Here is a 19,073-nt window from a genome sequence, read left to right on the forward strand (position 1 = left end):
ATCCATATATAAGTGTACCCACACAGTTCAAACCCGTGTTGTTCATGAGTCAACTGTATTACAAAATGGTCACCACAATAAATCTATCTAATGCTCATTACCATGCAAAGTACAAAAGTGTTCCTCTTCTTCTCCTCTTCCTCTTCCTTCCCCTCCTCCTATTCTTCCCTCCTCCTCTTTTCTTCTTTTCCTTCACTTTTTTTTTCTTTTTTTCCCTTCTCTATTTGGTTTAAAAAAAATCTCCAATCCCTTTCATTCACTTGCTTTCAATTATATGTCCCAACAATACTGTACCTACAACACCAACCTTGGGGCAATAACCTATGACTCCACCTGTAATGCCCAATTTTTCTGTGTCCTGGAAGAAACGGAGAAGGTTGACTAAGCACTCTGTGCTATGAGGGGTCACAGTGGAAGCCAGGAGAATGTCTTCCTCACAGACTTGCTTGGTAGAATTAGAAGGGAAATACCAATGTTATACTAGGGGAGAGCCATGAATCATGGTGAGGACAAGTAAGAATCAAGATTTCAGCAGCAACAATTAGAGAGAGTTATAAGATAGGAAGACAGGAGCAATAATAATGATTAGTGAGGCAGTCAGAATTCTAAGATGGCATCTAAGACATTCACCCCTCTGATATACACATCCTGTATAATCTTTTGAACTCTGAGTGTGATGAATTTTATTTGAAGAATAAATCTATATTAACCTATGTTGAATGCCACTATTGTGATAAGAATATTATTCAGGTGAGTCTGACTTAATCAAATAGTCTTTAAAAGCATCCTTTTCTCCTGCTGGCTGCAGAAAGAAAATCAGAGATTAAAAGCAGAAGAAGGATTTGATATGACGTGGATGGCTTAACATGAAGGAAACCACATGGCAAGAGATGTGAATGGCTTTTAGGAACAGAAAACAGTGCTCAGTTGGCAGCAATTGCAGAAATGGAGGTTACAGCCCTATAACTGAAAGGACCAGGTCCTGCCAACAAGGATGACTGTGGAACACACACACACACACACACACACACACACACACACACTGACTGCAAATGACTGACTGACACTTTGATCTCAGCTTCAAGATACCCTGTGCAGAAAACAAATCCACACAGTGCTAGACTTTTGACCACGCCCTGAGCTAAACATGAGTATTATGTTAAGGTGCAAAGTTTTTGGTAGATTTTTATTAGGCAATAGAAAACTGATATACTGAGACCAGAGAGTGAAAATGATTAATTTTCAGAGCTGTTTGTGTAATTGTGGCAGTACCTCTACATTGACAGGCAAAACCTATTTAAAGAATTTGAAAAACAAATCTAATTTTGAGTTTATCCAAGTTTCTTATTGCTCTTAGACATTTTTTTGTGTGTGTGTGTGTGTGTGGCTACAGAGCCTGAAAATTGGACAGTATGTTTAAAATCTCTCTTTCTCTTTTGCTGCCCTTCACTGGCCACTATAGCCTGTGGTAGGCAGAAACATAGACACTTTCCCCAAAGATATCCAAGTACTAATCCCTGGAACGTTTGAATATGTTATGCTATATTATAAGGGAGAATTAAGGTTGCTGTTTAATTTATCTTAAAATAAGGAGATTTTCCTGGATCATCTGGGCTAACCCAATATAATGGGAAGGGTTTTTCAAAGGAGAAATAAGGGTACATAAGAGTCAAAATTAGAAAGATGGCATCATGAGAAAGACTTTATCTGCCATTGGTGGTTTTGAAGATGGGAGGGGGTTATGGGCCAAGAAATGAGGACAGAATCCAGAAGCTAGAGAAGGCAAGGAAATAGATCCCACCTCCCCGAGCCTTCAAAAGAAACGCAGTCTTGTTGACATCTTGATTTTAACCCAGTGAAAGTCATTTTGCACACCTTACCATCAGGACTGTAAGATAATACATTGTGTTGCTTTAAAACACTAAATGTATGCAAATTGTTACTGTGAAAATAGGGAAGTAGTGCATGACCTTTCATTTCATTTGCCTTACGTAGGTTAACAGTATCACCACATGTTCAGTTATCCAAGTGAAAATTTCAACATCATTTCCAATGTTTCCCTCTTCCACATCCCTGCTATTACCTATGGTCAAGTCCAAAGGATATTCTACCATGTCACTTTCATCCATTACTTCCACTCCATTGACTGTAACGTTATTGTGGTAGGTGTTCATAATTTCTTGACTGGGCTATTGAAATTATTTCTGCCATTAGAGGTCACTCCACCTGTCAAGCTGATATCAGTGTTATTTTCTAAAGCTACAAAGTGTGATCAAGGCTTGCCCCTGGGTCACAATAACAAAGAGCCTCTCAATGGCTTTCAAATCCTGTAAATTTAATGCAATTGCTTAAACTACCTAGAAAATTATTCAGATCTCTGGGAACCTTTCAAAAAATCTCAATGATATTTTCTATAAATCTTACTCTTTGCAATTTGAAATGTAGTGATCCTATTTACTTATCAGTGATTTTGAATTATTTTAATCATTCTAACTGGACTTTATTTATTTATTTATTTTTTTGTTCAGGTAGAGTGGGAGGGAGAGAGAGGAACAGAGAGAGAGAGAGAAACATCGATCTGAAAGGAACACATCGAGGGGCTGCCACCCACACAACCAACCAGGGCCGGGGACAACTGCAACCGAGGTACGCGCCCTTAGTGGGAACCGAACCCGGGTCTCTCAGGACCGCAGGCCGACGCTCTAACCACTGAGCCAAACCAGCCAGGGCCTAACTGGTCTTTATTAATGCAGTGTCATTAATAAAGTTCCCTGATATATTTTGTGCCAGTTAAAATAGCTATTTTTTTTGAGTCGTAATTTGCAATGTTTCTTGAAATTCAAAGAATGAGCACTAAAAATCAGTCTCACTAACTGCATAGCCTTCTCCCACTTGGAATATTTTTCCACAAACAGAAAAATTTTCTGTGCACCATTGATCAGTAACATGTCATTTTTTTCCTACCAAATATTACTATTAAATAAGTGAACTATGAGATTTTTAAAGGCACTACATTATTCTTTTTTTATTTTTGCCTCTATATTTATCTTAATTAGACATTATTAAATTATTCTGACTAAGCTTGTAAAGTTTTCCTGGATATATGGATAATCTAATAATTTTTTCAACTGTATTAAAGCCTTCACAGGACTGGAGGAGCCTTGACCACACCTCATCTTCTGGACTTCAAATATATAAATACTCTACTGAAGGCAACTATGATGCTCTCTCAGTGGTCTGGAGTATCCCCCACCCTCGACTTCCACCAATATTTTGATTTAGTTCATAATTTTATTTTATAAATGATTACGCTTGGCTCTTATAAATTAATACTATGTTTTATTTTATTAATATAGGCTGAATTTCTTATATCTACTGATTGCACATTGAATTGTTTTGAGTGAAGGCTACTGTCATTTCTCCTTCCATTAATTTACTAGAATCATTTGAAATTGCCAATATTGGACTGTTTTGGCTGATACATTTTTATATTTCATGAGGTTAAATATGACATTAAGATTAATAACATACACATATGATTGCAGATACTGACTTTCCAATCTCCCCACATCTGCTTGTTTTAGTCTTCACAATCTTTTTGTATCTTGTTGGTTTTGAATTAAAAAAACTAAATTAATATGAAATTTAAGTTTTTTCTGTACTGTGTTTGACTTTTTACAAATCAACATCAAATACTCTAAGATAATAAAGAATAGAGCGTGAATGTTAGCACTTATTAGAAGCAGACTGAGAACCTTCACATGAAGCACTCAGAAACAGAAGAGTCTTATCTTCAAACCCAGTGACCTTTCAGACCTCAGATATCCACCGTTGTTAGAATCAGGGTATACAGTTGTCTCATTTATTTCATGCGACTCCAACAATCTCTGCCTAGCACTGATTACTCCAACCTCTCGCAAAGTCAACAATTTAAATAAATTAAAATGTGTTTTGAGGACTTGGGAATCTTTGAAGAGATGTATCAGTAGACTAGAAATTAAACGAGGACAGGATGAGTAACAAAACCTACTTTAAGTCATTAAAGTAGGTCTTCAAAATAGACTTATACAAAGAGTACCCTGTAAATACTTTAGCTACAAAGGGCTTTTTCTCTCTGAGGAAGGGGAAGGCTGCTGGTTATATATCGTCACTTAAAATTTCACCCACATATATTTGTCTCTCAAGATGCAAAATGACCATATATAGCAAAACACCTCAAAAAAAGTCAAGTTTTTTGAATCACGAAATGAAGCTATCTTTAATTTACGTTTTTGTTTTTATCCCTTTGGAATTTCATGGATAAGATCACTTCAACCCATGAATTTATTAATTTGTCATTGATTACTTCAAATTTCTCAGGAGAAAAATTCCTGGCCTGGGTTTTAAAAGATGATTTCTGATGTATTTATGAACTGCTACCAGTCACACCATTTAAATCTTACCTAGGGATTATTTTAAAAATTCTTTAAAAGTGACTCAAATACCCTCATGAAATCTTGGTCAGGTACATAGCCTTCTCTTATAGATTTTTTTTTCTCAATTGAGAAGATAAAAATGGATGAAAGTTAGACTGTAAAATATTTTTCCAAATAGCAAGGTTTTTATGAATTAGGTTTTATTATCTAAATAATCAACCTAAAATGCATTATATTGCAGTTACTTCTCTTGCCTTAAGTTTGAAATCTATGAACCACATGCAGATTTAAAAAATAATATCCACCAACATTGAAATTTAAAAGCTTATTTAAAAACTTCCTTGTTTTTTTTTTTTTTTTAATCTTTCTTCTCTAGTAAGTACATTGGAGAATTCCCAATATCAAGGATGTATTTGTAAAGATATAGAAGAATGAGACGCTAATTAATGGTATACTTATTTTTATTCCTACAACACGCTAACACCAAACTGTTACAAACAGTTGCCACCTGTTTCTGTTCCTTATTTCATTCTGCATCCTTCCCTTTCCCTCCATTGTTTAAATGGATGTTCAAAGGTTCCAAATAATTAATCACACAGAACAGTTTTAAACATGTCTTTGCCCTAAAAGGCCTTTCAAATAGTTAGCTTCTTCGCAGGTGTTCAAAAATGTAGTACATTGTGCCAATAGAGTACAATTTCTAAATTATTTACTTCTTTTTGCTTATCTAGATAAACTCAGATTTTTAAAATTCTTTATTCCCAATTATTGAATAAAACATCAACAGAAGGTGGCACTGTTCATTCATTGTTGTTGTTGTTTTTAATGGGCAAATAATCTCCCCACTTTTAACAACACAAAAATTTTTTAAAGCTACTTGTGAGGAAAACAGTTTTGTTTAAAAATTAAGGTGAGATACATGGCATAAAACGTAATTTATTTAAAATTAGAATAGGAAATCATTTAAGATGAAACATGGAAAACAAAATCGCGAAACCTACTTTCCACTGACATTGCTGGGCTCGATCTTTTATAACACGGTGTTAGTTACCTATGAAAATCTGTGATATAAAGTGGTTGGAGGGGTGCCAATACTCACACTGGAGTCTGTGTCCCAGCTTTACTCTTACAGTAAGACCTTAAGACCTTGCACGAGTTACTCTCTGTGAATCTAAATGACCTCGTTTATAAAGTGAAGGTAATAATACCTATTGTATTGTATTGTAATAATACCTATTAGTGAAGGCTTAAGTGAAAATAAACTTAGCCCTGGCTGGTTTGGCTCAGCGGTTAGAGCGTTGGCCTGCAGACCAGAGCGTCCCGGGTTCAGTTTCTGCTAAGGGCAAGTACCTTGGTTACAGTTTGTCCCCAGCCCCGGCAGGGGTCATGTGGATGGCAACCACTTGATGTGTTTCTCTCTCTCTCTCTTCCTCCCTTTCTCCCTCCGGTTCTATCTAAAGATAAATGCAAAAATGTCCTCAGGTGAGGATAAAAAAAAATTTAAAAAAAAAGAAAATAAACTTAGTGTTCAATTGATAATTACTGTTTTACCATACAAGAATATAAACATTGTGTGGGGCAAAAAGAAAAACAAACAAGCAACAGAAAAAAACTTTGTCATTATATTAGCAACTGTTACAGATGAAAGTGGAGTTCTTGGGGGGCCACAAGGAAATACATTTCCTGAGGCTCCCATGGGAGGATGGGGTTTTGTGGAAGGCTTTATTGATGATGTAAAGTTAAGGGGGTTCCCATCCAAGGTCCCATCTCTGTCCACCTTGCCATGGGAGAAGTCCAATCTTGTCTTCAGCAGGGCCGGGATAAGGGCCGCTGCCCACCCAACGTGTGAAGTTGGCATGGGCACGAGCCAAGCTTCTGTGTTTGGCCACAAGACTATGCAGAGAAAACAGGTGAGCACATAGACCAGTGCTGGTCATGGAGCAAGAGCCAACAAGTGAGGACAGAGTGGACAAGAAGCAAGCAAGGGAAAGAGAGTGCCAGAGCCCATAAGAAGGAGCGAACTCTTTGGCGATTTTAATTTTGCAGCTTCTGATGAGATTCGCCCCCTAGCCAATCCATTGTTCCCCAGGCTAGACTGACAGGCAAAAACCTTCCCTCCTTTACCCCCACTTCACTGTGCAGGCCCCTGCTCCCCCAACAATCCAGCGCCAGAGGGAGGAAGGGGAGGTGCTGTTCCCCTTGGAGGGACAATGCTGGGATTCCCTGGGGTGTGAAGTTGTAGCTTCCTAATGGAGCAACAGGCCTCTGCTTCCCAGAGGAATATGCTCCACAATGCCTGACTCCCATTTGCTGTTTCCCTCATTGATATTAATAACTAGCTAATTACCATGAAAACAGTACCTTCTGACATTTAGTAGGAGCATGACAAGTGCTGCTTCAGTGGAAGAAAGAACACAACGTTGAGGGGTTGTATGTGGGCTTTGAGTGGCTCTCAAAGGGCGGTTGTTAAAATGATGTTACAGTTTCAGAAGCAACAGCAGATAAAAAGTTTTCAAAACAGGTATAAAGAAAATTATTTTTTTTCTCCTTGTGTAATTGTAGCTCTTAACACTGTTACATATAAATAGATGAATTTGTCTGAAAATAAATCAAAGAATATTTTGTCCCTGTGGAATTACCCAAATTTATAGGCAAGACAAGTTACTTTAATCCAATTTTCACTGATTAAACATGTACATTTAAAATGATCACACACAGAAATTATGAGCTTACAATTTTATCTTAGAATTTAACTCCCTAGTAAACATAAACCTTAAAAACAAAATTTCAAATCCATGTTTGAAAAAGTTACATATTTAAATATGTATCCCCATGACTCTTATGTAATAGAAATTGCTAGTCTTCATTCAAAAATCCATCTTCTTTTCTTTTTAGGCATATAGCAAGCCTATATTTCCTAGACTCCTTTGCAGTTAGATTTGGCCCCATGACTCACTTGTAGCTAATGGATTGTAAATCAAAGTCCTGTGTGTGAGGGTTATGTAGAGGTTTTTAAGAAATGAATGTGCCCACTAGGGAGACCTTAGGCAGGGTGGTGGTTGAGCTCCACCCAGCAGGAGAAATATTTTATCACTAACATGCTTAGATTTTTTTCCCCCTATCTACATGTCTTAATCACTGCCAAAATATCTTGAGTTTTCCTCCCTGCCTGACAGATGCCAAACTGTTATCTCTTTTCTCTAATTCATGCTGACAGAGAGCAGATCAGTGATTGCCTCTCAAGATGGGGAAGAGACCGGAAGGTGGTCTGAAGGAACTTTCCAAAGCAAAACAAATATTCTGTATCATATTTGGTTGGTGGTTATATGAGGCATGCAAATAAAAATTATTCAGAGTACATGTTTAAGGTCCGAGCATTTTTGTATATGTAATTTTTATTTTATTATTGAAAAACAAGATTAACTTTTAACATGTTCAGTTCTTTGTGTGTCTGAAAGAAAGAGATTAAAGTGCATGGCTGAACGCAGGACAGATTGAACATTATAGCATTGAATAAAGAGGACTGAAGAGACCTGATGATTTTGAAGGTATTTAAAATTTTACTATGTTTTGAAAAGAGGTGAGGCAGCCTTTCTGGCTTCAGAGCTGAATCAAAAGCAAGAGGCAGAATCAATAGATGAGGAGACATGTTCCATTTCAGAAAGACCTCTGGAACTCTCCACACTTTCCCTAACACAAAAGGCTGAGGTAGAAAGCTTTCTGATTATGCAAGTTCTACACAGAAATTAAATAAAGAGTGGTCACGGACATTGAGAGATATTTTCTAAGATAATGGATTTTGGCTAGAGAATCTATGATAATTTTACAAACTTTAATATTTTAGGATTCCAAAATTTATAATTTTTACATACCAAAAACTGTGTGTGTGTGCGTGCAGGCGCGCATGTGCGAACGTGTGTGTTTTGAATATATAGATATATATTTTTTAATTTATATTAATTGTTGAAAATAGTACAGATGTACCTCCTTTTTCCCCCCTGGGACCCCCTTCTCCTCACTTCTGCACCCTCCTCCCACATTCTCACTATTATCTGTGATCACTGGTTGTGCATATATGCATGTAAATTCTTTGGTTAATCTTTTCCAAATCACCCCCTCATTTTTGAGGTTTGTCAATCTGTTCCCTACTTCCATGACTCTAGATCTCTTTTGTTTGTCAGCTAATTTTGTTTACTAGATTCCACAAATAAGTGAGATCATGTGATACTTGTCTCTCTCAGACTGCCTTATTTCACTTAGGATAATACTCTTCAGGTCCCTTCGTGTTGTCTCAAACAATCCAATTAAAAAATGAGCAGAATATCTGAATAGACCCTTCTCCAAAGAGGACATACAAATGGCCAAGAGACAAATAAAAAAATTCTCATCACTAACCAACAGAGAGATGCAAATTAAAACAACTAAGAGGACCCTGGCCAGTTTGGCTCAGCGGTTAGAGCATGGGCCCATGGACCAGCGAGACCTGGGTTTGGTTCCCGCTAAGGGCATATACCTCGGTTGCAGTTTGTCCTGGCCCTGGTTGGGATCATGTGGGTGGAAACCAGTTGATGTGTCTCTCTCACATCAATGTTTTTCTTTCTCTTCTTCCCTCTCTCTTTCCCTCTCTATCTGAAGAAAAATACAAAAATGTTCTCAGGTGAGAATAAAAAACAAAAACCGACTATGAGGTATCACCTCACACCTGCCAGAATGGTTGCCATCAATAAATCATTAAACAAGTGCTGGAAAACATGAGGAGAAAAGGGTATAATGCTTTAGTACAACGCTAGTGGGAATGCAGACTGGTGTAGCCATTATGGAAAACAATAAAAAATTGGACTGCCATTTGATCCAGTGATCCCACTTCTTAGGAATATACCCTAAGAAGCCTGAAACACCAATCAAAAAGAATATATGTACCCCCATGTTCATAGCAGCACTAGTTACAATAGCTAAGATCTGGAAACAGCCCAAGTGTCCATCAGGAGATGAGTGGATAAAAATGCAGTGGTACATATACACAATGGAACACTATGCACTGTCAGAGGAAAATATCTCTTACACCTAAACTATATTTTAAATGAATCTATCAAAGCTACTCTTGTATCTGTAGGCTGCACTTACCACCACCTTTAAAGTATTATATTTATAAATGTGTGTGGAATATGTAGTATTTTACATTGAATTCCTTTTCATTATAAGAGTAAGTTTTAATCTTGCTCCATGGCTTATTTCCTGTTTCAAATTCTGTGCATCAAACACTTTACAAAAAAATTGAACTAAACTATATTATCTCATTTACAATCTAAAGCAACATCCAAATATATATATATATATATATATATATATATATAGAGAGAGAGAGAGAGAGAGAGAGAGAGAGAGATATTAATATTAATAACATCTTTATTTCTGGAAAATCATCCTTTAAAAAGTCCTCCATCACTAAAATAAAATAAATTGCTTGATCTGGTGAATGAAAACATCAGTTTAACCCCTTTTCAAGAAAAATCTGTTTCTTAAGTAATGAAATAATCTGTTAGCAGATTTTTGGATTTTCTAAACTATAAATTTTAACAAATAATAACAAATACAAAAAATAAATAAATCGTCACAATGATAACTGATCTAAGGTTGTCAAATGTTTATTTTGGTAAATATGGTTATATTAAAAACCTACAGAAAACAACTAAAATACAATATTATAATTTTATAGAAAACAAGAAGACCTTGTCTGGCTGGTGTGGCTCAGTAGTTGAGCATTGACTCATGCACCAAGAGGTCACCAGTTTGATTCCCATTCAGGACACATGCCCAGGCTGTGGGCCCGATCCCCAGTGGGGAACATGCAGGAGGTGGCCAATAGATGTTTTCCCTCATCAATGTCTCTCCCTCTCACTTCCTCTCTCTCCAAAATCAATAAAAGAAAAAAATAAATAAAATAAATAAATAAATAAAAAAAAAACAAGAGGAACTTTAGATACCCCTCCCCAAAACAAAATAAAAAATTAACAAAGTGGAGAATGGCATTCCCAGTATTTGTAGGTATGGCATAAGCAACTGACAAGTCAAAATAGCTATTGGCTAATGTGCATTACTGGTTTATACTAAAGCCAAAGTTGTATGAACATAATGTTACAATGAAAACTAACAAAATTATGAATTAAATATATTTTGCTCATAAAAAAGCATTGCCTGGTCCTCTGTCCTCATTATGTCGCAGATTATTAGTTTTGTTACATGAGTAACTGTCATCTCAGAAAAAGTTGGAGAAGGCTGACCTAAAATATCCTTCAAAGGTGTAAACCCCAAGTCAGCATCAATAAAAGAGTATAAGTGAATGTTCATATACAGAATTGCAAATGTTAAATTCAAATACATGAGAGCCGTCACTCAGCCTTGGGGAGGAAGGGTGTGAGCCTTACGGACTGATTGGATATAGGCGATTCTAGTTGCAGAATTCATATGAAGTGGCTGAAATACGTGGCCTCATTCCTTAAAGAGTTTTTACTCTATAAAAACAAGATGGCTGTATATAAAATTACCAGAAAGTCATTTTGAACTCATACGTCTAAGCATATGATAGAATGGTATTGCCCAGAAACATACCTAATAAGATAACCCATAGGAAAGGACTGATCACGTGGAAGCGATTTCATCTGAAAAAGATTTTTATTTTTATTTATTATTATTATTTATTTATTTATTTTATTTTTATTGATCTTTACAGAGAGAGGAAGGGAGAGGAAGAATGAGACAGAAACATTGATGAGAGTGAACATCGATTGGCCACCTCCTGCATGCCCCCCAATGAGGATCGGGCCCACAACCTGGGCATGTGCTCTGACCGAGAATTGAATCGCAACCTCTTGGTGCATGGGTCAACGCTCAACCACTGAGCCACACCAGCTGGGCTGAAAAAGATTTTTAAATGTAATGTATTACATTCATATTTGAGGACCTATAAGAATTTTAAACATGTTCATGAATAACCAGCAAAGCATATCAATCTATATATAGACACTAGATGTTTAAACTGTGAAAAAGGACTAATATGGGTGAAAAAAAATTTTGCATATTCTTCTTTCTTCTCCACAGGAAATCTAGGGCTTCCTACCTACACTTGAACCAGCAATTTGAATCGCTAACTACTCCCAAAGTACTGTGTTCAATATACTGTAAGTTTATGAATGTTAAGCATCCCCTGAAGTCACACTCAAGAAACTGAAGGCTCTATAGGATGTGGTAGGCTGAATAATGGCCTCCAACGATGTTCTTGTCCCAAGTTCTGGAACCTGGAACTGTTGCCTTTTGTGACAAAAGGGAATTTGCAGATGTGATCAAGTTTAGGATTCTGAGAAGGGGAGATCCACCTGAATTATCTACATGGGCCCTAAATATAAGAGGGAGGTGGAGGAATTTTCACTAGAGAAGCAGACACAGCAAAGGGAGGGAGGCAGCGGAGATTGGAGTGATTTGGTCACACAGGCTGAGGAATGCCAGCTACCTCCAAACCCTGGCCGAGGAGTTTCTCCCCTGGAGCCTCCAGAATGAACCAGCCCAGTTGACACCTTCATTTTTGGTCTCTTAAGACTCATTGTGGACTTCTAACCTCCCGACTCAAAAAGAATAAATTCACATTAGGTAAGACTCTAAGTTGGTGGCGGTTTGTTACAGTGGAAAACAAGACACTGATAAATAAAAATGTTTTGCTTCTCTGACATCTACTGATTGCTTGACTTTTTCAGAGAAGCTGGGATTCAGATAATCAGCTGAAAATGAAATGGGAGAGGAAGCTTGAGAAGGGAGGAAAGGTTTGAAGTGTCTGAGCAAGAGAAAAGTGAAGGGACTGAGGCAAAACGAAGAACGTCTCACATCATCAAGAACACTCGCAAGTTCTGTGACTGTTTATTTACAGTGAGTCCGATTTGCACGGCTGCTTTCTCCTCCAGCCTTGCTGGTCTGTGTGAAGGTTCAAAATACATACAAAGTTGTTTTGTCAAATAAATAAGGGCAAGGAGAGGTGGCCTAGGTTGTGTTTATTCTGAGCGAAGAATGGAGTAAGAGCACTTAGGGGGTGAGAGGCAAGAGGGGAAAAGTAAGATCAAGAAACTGGAAGTCCTGATTGAGTTGCAGATTTTTTAGTCAATGTCCTAGAATAAGTAAGCCAGAGGTACATATAGGGGTTAGTGCACATGAGTGAATCCCCGTGATTCAGATCCATTTTAAAATAAATACACATCACCACTAACAACAGAACAATGAATGACCATAAGAGTGAACAGCTGACGTATTTTGAGATTAAGAAAACTCTCAGAGAAAAATTGAGAGACTTCAGAGTATTGGAAACATTTGATATGTACATTTTGAAATCATCATTATTCAAATCAGCTATATTGGGGCGCGTGTAAACTGGAGGCTGAAATGGTAGTCAATGAAGGAACAGAATCTCAGGTCAGTTAAAGACAGCGGCAATGAGGGGCTGTGTAATACAATCTGATAACGTGAGATGTAAAACTGAGTAGGGAGCAGAGGGGGAAAGACTTGAAAAGAGGTTGTGCAGAAAAATGGTTTTAGCTCCAGGCCAGTGGGAAGAGGGTCACAAAATAAAGACAAGGGAGCTCCTTGAGGACTACAGAAAAATCAGGGTCTTCAGGGAGAGTCAGATGTTATTGAATAAAAAAGTTAAAAGAATGGTTAGAGAAGAGATCGAAGATACAGGGCATTTTGGTGAAGACTAATTATGGATCCCAGAAAATAAAATGAAGCGTTCTCTGGAACTGGGATACAATTAGTGCAGTCTAGAAGAGCATTGACAATAGAAATAAGGTATAGGTTTAATCATCTGTAAATTCAATGGATGGATTATTTAAGAGAACTAATAGAGAAAGAGAGGTTAGGAGAAAATACTACGTCTTAATAAATATTTATTTGAGAGATAAGAATAATATAGTTTATAATTCTCTTATTTGAGGGCAACAGGAATAGAAGAAGTATACAGAATAAAAGAAGCTAAAGCGAGAGAACATTTAAAAAGTCACTTCTGGTGAACACTGGAAAATGCATAATTATTTTTTAAAAACGTATACATGATGTATCATCATGCTGTGGGATTTGTTACTGAGGAAATGCTGGTAACATTTAAGAGAATGGCTCCCATGGATGGGTTTGAATGAATCTGTCACAGGTGATCTAGGAATTATGAGAGCAAATGCTGGAGAAGTCCGTCATTGCAATTTCTCCTTCAATGTCACCAGGAACATCAGAGAATGTAAGAGAGGTGGAAGTCATTGGGTTTCTCAAGAATAAGGAGCATAAGCTAGTCACCACTTATAAAGTTGACGGTGACAGTCACCACAAAATAGCAATTGGCAAAACACCATCAACACCAGCAGGAGATACGAGAAACTTATAACGTTCTGCCCTTTCTCCACTTGTAATTTGTTCAAATGTTGCTAAAATATTTTATACAGATTATTCTATTTTAACTTCATGTTTCTGGTCTATAGATAACCAGCCTCTTTGTCATTTTATCCCATAGTCCATAATGTGTTAATGTCATAAACATGCAAAATATGAGTTATATGTTTTTTCTCAACTTAATTAGTATTGACCATTATGTTGTTTTCACAGATGACAATACAAAATTATTAAAAAGATTACTATATAAATACAGAAATCAGATGTAATACTATACTAATGGAGTATAGAAGCACTGTGAATGATTAGAGTTATATAACTTAGCAGATTTTATTGTATTGAGATACATTTTGTGTCCTATTATTATTCAAAAGAAGTAAGGGTGAATTCATCCAAGACAGTTCATAAACCTGATGCTTTTAGTCCTCTATAATTTTCACATCTGTTTCAATATAAAACAAATCTACCATGCAGGTAAAATCAAACTGTGGGAGAAAAATATGGGAGACAATCATCTTCAGAACAGAAACACATAGTTTCAAATACTGCTTCATACTGGTGAGTGCTGCAAAGAAAGGGAGGAACCATTTCTCAAATATGCTTCCCGCTGTTCTGGAACACGCTGGGGCGGATCCACAGGACATCGATAGATCTTGGGACATGGTTGAGTGCTCCTTACCTACATGATTCTACAGATATTATTTATCACTTAAATAATGGGGTAACTTTGATTTTGTTGCTCTAACTGGATTGGTTTGATAAAAGAAAAAAAATAGCTTATGTTCTACAGTCTTACATTATTGTGGCCTGACAGTTTCTGGTATACATACCTCTTACTTGCTATGCGCAACAGTTCTTTCCTGTTTATAGGTTGTGTTCTGTAGATGGCTGGCTCTGATTGCATATTGTATTGGAAGCTTGTTGATTTTCAGGGTAACCACTGTTTAAACTAATTAATGACTTGTTTGCTTTACAGAGGGAGAGTATGCTGATGATTTTAGGAACAGGAAATAAAAAACAACTGATCGTTTCATGATTTTCTCTACTTGATTAGAGAGAGACTGCTAATTCAAGTGTTTTTATCAATTGCTGATGAATGAATTTGTTGTAGAAAATAAAGGAAAAGGAAAACAGATAAAAGGGAAGCCAATTTGATTTCTCTTTCTCACTTTTTCTCACATTTCTCTAAATACAGAGTTCTTTTTATATATTTTTTCTTTATATGCAAAGACCTGGTGTATTAGTAAGGTAAGGCAAAAGATTTATGTTTTAATTTCCTGTAAAAACAACAAACTAAGAAGTGATTATTCTCCATATGGATTTTCTTTCAAGAAAAAGAAAATATGTGAAGAATCCGAAGAAACGAGGGATTACAGGTAGAGCCTTTTTTACTGATGTCAAAGAGATGCCAAAATTATAGCTCTCTAAAGTTAGTGCCTTCTACTACTTTTCAAAAACTGTAAGAAAAATATAGAAGCCATGGCCATACACAAGACTATAGAAGAGGTAATAATTTTTTTTAAAATTCACCCTGCCCAGCTGGTGTGGTTCAGTGGACTGAGTGTCATCGCGTGGACTGAGAGGTCCTGGTTCTATTCCCTGGCAGGGCACATGCTCAGGCTTCGGGCTTGATCTCCAGTCAGGGGCGTGCAGGAGGCAGCCAATCAATGTTCTCTCTCACATGGATGTTTCTATCTCTCTCTTCTTTCCTCTCTCTAAAATATCAATAAAAATAATAATAATTCACTGTAATATTCTACTAATATAAATTTCTTTTTCACTTAAAGGATGATTAGGCAAAGTTATTCATGAGTAAAGGACATTTAATAAATTTTTTTTTGCAGTTTAGTGTGAATAAAGGTAACAAACATTTAAAGGATGAATTTCCTTAGGATGTACCTGCACTGTTGGAAATGACAAGCGCAGTCACTCATTACTTTATGCCTCCAAGTGGATTTTTTGTTTGTTTATAATTTGTCAGTCATTAGACTAGGTGTTGCATACAAAATAATGAACAGAACCAGATGTTTCCCTCAAATTACTGAAAACTAAGCTTTTATGCACTACAGGTTTAAAAATTATTAATGTTCATATGGTAATGTTTCTTTACCAAATAAACCTTAACTGGTTTAATATAATTTTAATATAAATCTTAATTCTTGTTTGAGAGATACATTTTCTGTAGCTTATTTATTAAGTACTCATTATTCAAATTTAAAATAATTTATCAATTTTGTTTTTGTTAGTGATGATAATGGTGATATTAAACAGTGGTAAAATTCAAGGCTTTTACTTTTCTAAAACAAAGCAAAATTGACCATATGACACTCAAGTGACAAGAAAATGGTGTTCTTACAATTTTTTAAAGTTCTGGGAAATATGATTTGGAGAATAACCAGATATTCTGCTTGTCCTATAATAGAATTAAACAAATATCTATGAATATAACAATAATATTACCAAAATAAAAAAAAGCACTAAACAATAAATTCAGTTAACATAGATCTCTTTGCAAATCAGAATTCAGAAAAGCAAAAATTTAAGTAGAGCCAAAGTGAAGCATTTATTAGAATAAAAATAAAAGAAAAACTTGATAGATGACAGAACTGATAGACAAAGGCTAAATGCCTTATAAAAAAATGTACACAGCCCGGCCGGTGTGACTCAGTGGTTCAGTGTTGACCCATGCACCCAGAGGTTGCCAGTTCGATTCTCGATCAGGGCACATGCCCAGGTTGTGGGCCCAATTCTCAGTGGTGGGCATGCAGGAGGTGGCCAATCGATGTCCTCTCTCATCGATGTTTCTATCTCTCTCTTCCTTCCCCTCTCTCTAAAAATTAATAAAGAAAAAACCTGTACACAGTATTATGAATATCAAAAGAGAATTAATACGTAATATATTTTCCATTTTCTATTAATTTATTTTTGTTACAGATGTTTCTCTTTTTTCCCCCAGACACCCTCCTCCCTATCCCACCCCCCCAAATTGTCTTACAACAGTATTTCTCAATCTTTGATTCATTATCACTTCCATTAAAGAAAAAAATTTTATTTAATTTAAATAATCTCCATCCTTAATGAATAGTTTGCGTCTCTACTCGTGTGATGTATCCTGGGATCCACATTGAAGCAGTCTTCCTGACCTGTCATACACTATTGCTGAAGTAAAAAGAAAGAAAGCTGGTACAAGAACTTGATGACGTTCAAATCATGTGCTTAAACTGACACCTGCTACATCTGCTTACATTTCACTGGCCAGAGCAAGTCCAATGACCAACAATCATCTAATGAGTTGGAAATTAATATTCTTCCTACAGGAAATTAATGTAAGTCATGCGAATAAAATGAGGTAGGAAATGTTATTACAGGAAGGGTGGGTGGCTAAGGATGAAAACAAGAGTGCCATCTACACAGGAGTGGGGACACTGAAAGCAGGTCACTGACCCTTGAGTCCTCACCTTTTCCTTTGCTAACTGGATGAGCTATAAAAAGATGTGTAGGTCCTTTTAGGTTTATTTTTCTCATTTGCAAAATGAGAATACTAAAAGTACTATCTCACAGTGTTGTGTTTGTTCTTTTGTTTGTTTGAAGATTAACCGAATTAAAATAAGTAGAGCAAGTAGAATAATTCCTGGAACACGAGAGTGTTATATATGTGTGTCTGTTAAATAAATCATATGGACAGACAAATACATACTGAGCAAGTTTGCACATGATTATACTGACTCTGTTAAGCAATAGTTTCAAATTCTTTTAGTGAAGCCTGTCAATTATACGTATTAAGTTGTAAACAAAAGAAGGATGTGTTCTCTGGTTTTATTTGTCTAAGTCCCATAACACCATCCCTGCAGTAATTTCAAAAGCTCTAAGTTAATTTTATTTTCCAAGGTGTCATACAGATATTGCTATTATAATAAAATTGCAAAACATGAACTTAGCAACATTTTTATATTGCTCCATCAAAGTATTATGCCAAATTTAAAAACACATTTTAGAAACATAAGCTTCTAAGGAAAGCAAAGCTTCTATCACATTATAGAACATTCTTGCCACCCAAGTATGTTACTCTGGCTCAGACCTCTTTTATGAACTCAGTCAACTAGCTACACAGCATCTGTCTCCCTTTGGCCATCTCCCAGCCACCCTGTATTAAATGTCACCAAGCTTGAACACACCATTTCTTCCCCAAACTTGACCATGATCCAGTGTTTTCTATTTCAGTGAAGAATTCTATTATCTAACTTGTTGTGCAAGATTGAGCTTGCCCTTGTCTCCAAAACATGAGAATCATGTTTAATATTCTTTTTCCCCTTTTTTTTTCTACTGTAAGATTTATCTTATCTTTAGACTGAATTATTTTTGCTTCTTAACCAGATCTGAGGGTATTCACTTTTCTCTCACTTAGGTGATTGCAGTATTTAATGACTGGTATCCACACATCTCCCTTCTCCACGTGATGTCCGTGGACGCACATACAAAAACATGTAAAACACTGAAGTCAATGAATACGTATTTGGCCATCTATCTGAACTTTAAATTACTGATAGCATTAGCAATAGAAATATGACCTATATCTTCACATTCATTTCCTATTATGCTCCTTCCAACTCTATCAATGTCAACCACACTTCACATCACCATACCAGTCACTGTGGCCTCCAAAACCTTGCCTAAAACACTTCCCGCCTTATTTACTACATCCTATAACCTTAGATCTCAAGTCCATCAACCCCTCTTCAGGGCTCTCCTAAGACCTACATAATTAGGTCAAAGCTTTTATTATTTGCTATAATGTAACCACTATCATAGTATTTACCAGACTGATGGTTTACTTTACTTGCTTATCTATTTAGTACCTGTTTCCACTACTAATTCTAAGCTCTGTGAGTATAGAAGTTTGTTTTTGTTCTTATTAGTGTGTTGGTTTTTATTTCCCTAGCCTCAAGCATGAGGGCTATCACATACTAGGCACTTGATGAATATATAATCAGTTATTAATCAATAACAAAACTCTCAAGAGTCCTGCTTAAATATGAAAATATATGTAAAAAGAATCAGTAAAGGGCTGCATACAGGTTGGCCATTATAAGTGCAATTTATAACAGAGGCTACCTAAATTTCATTAAATCACTCATTCAGTTATACAAGAGAATGTAAGTAAATTTCATGAAGGAAACAGGCAGCAACAGAACACCTAGACCTATTTGAGCTACTCCATTTATTATTTCTTGCTAGATT

This window comes from Molossus molossus, unplaced genomic scaffold (genome assembly GCF_014108415.1).
Source record: "Molossus molossus isolate mMolMol1 unplaced genomic scaffold, mMolMol1.p scaffold_m16_p_5, whole genome shotgun sequence".
Lineage (NCBI taxonomy): Eukaryota > Metazoa > Chordata > Mammalia > Chiroptera > Molossidae > Molossus > Molossus molossus.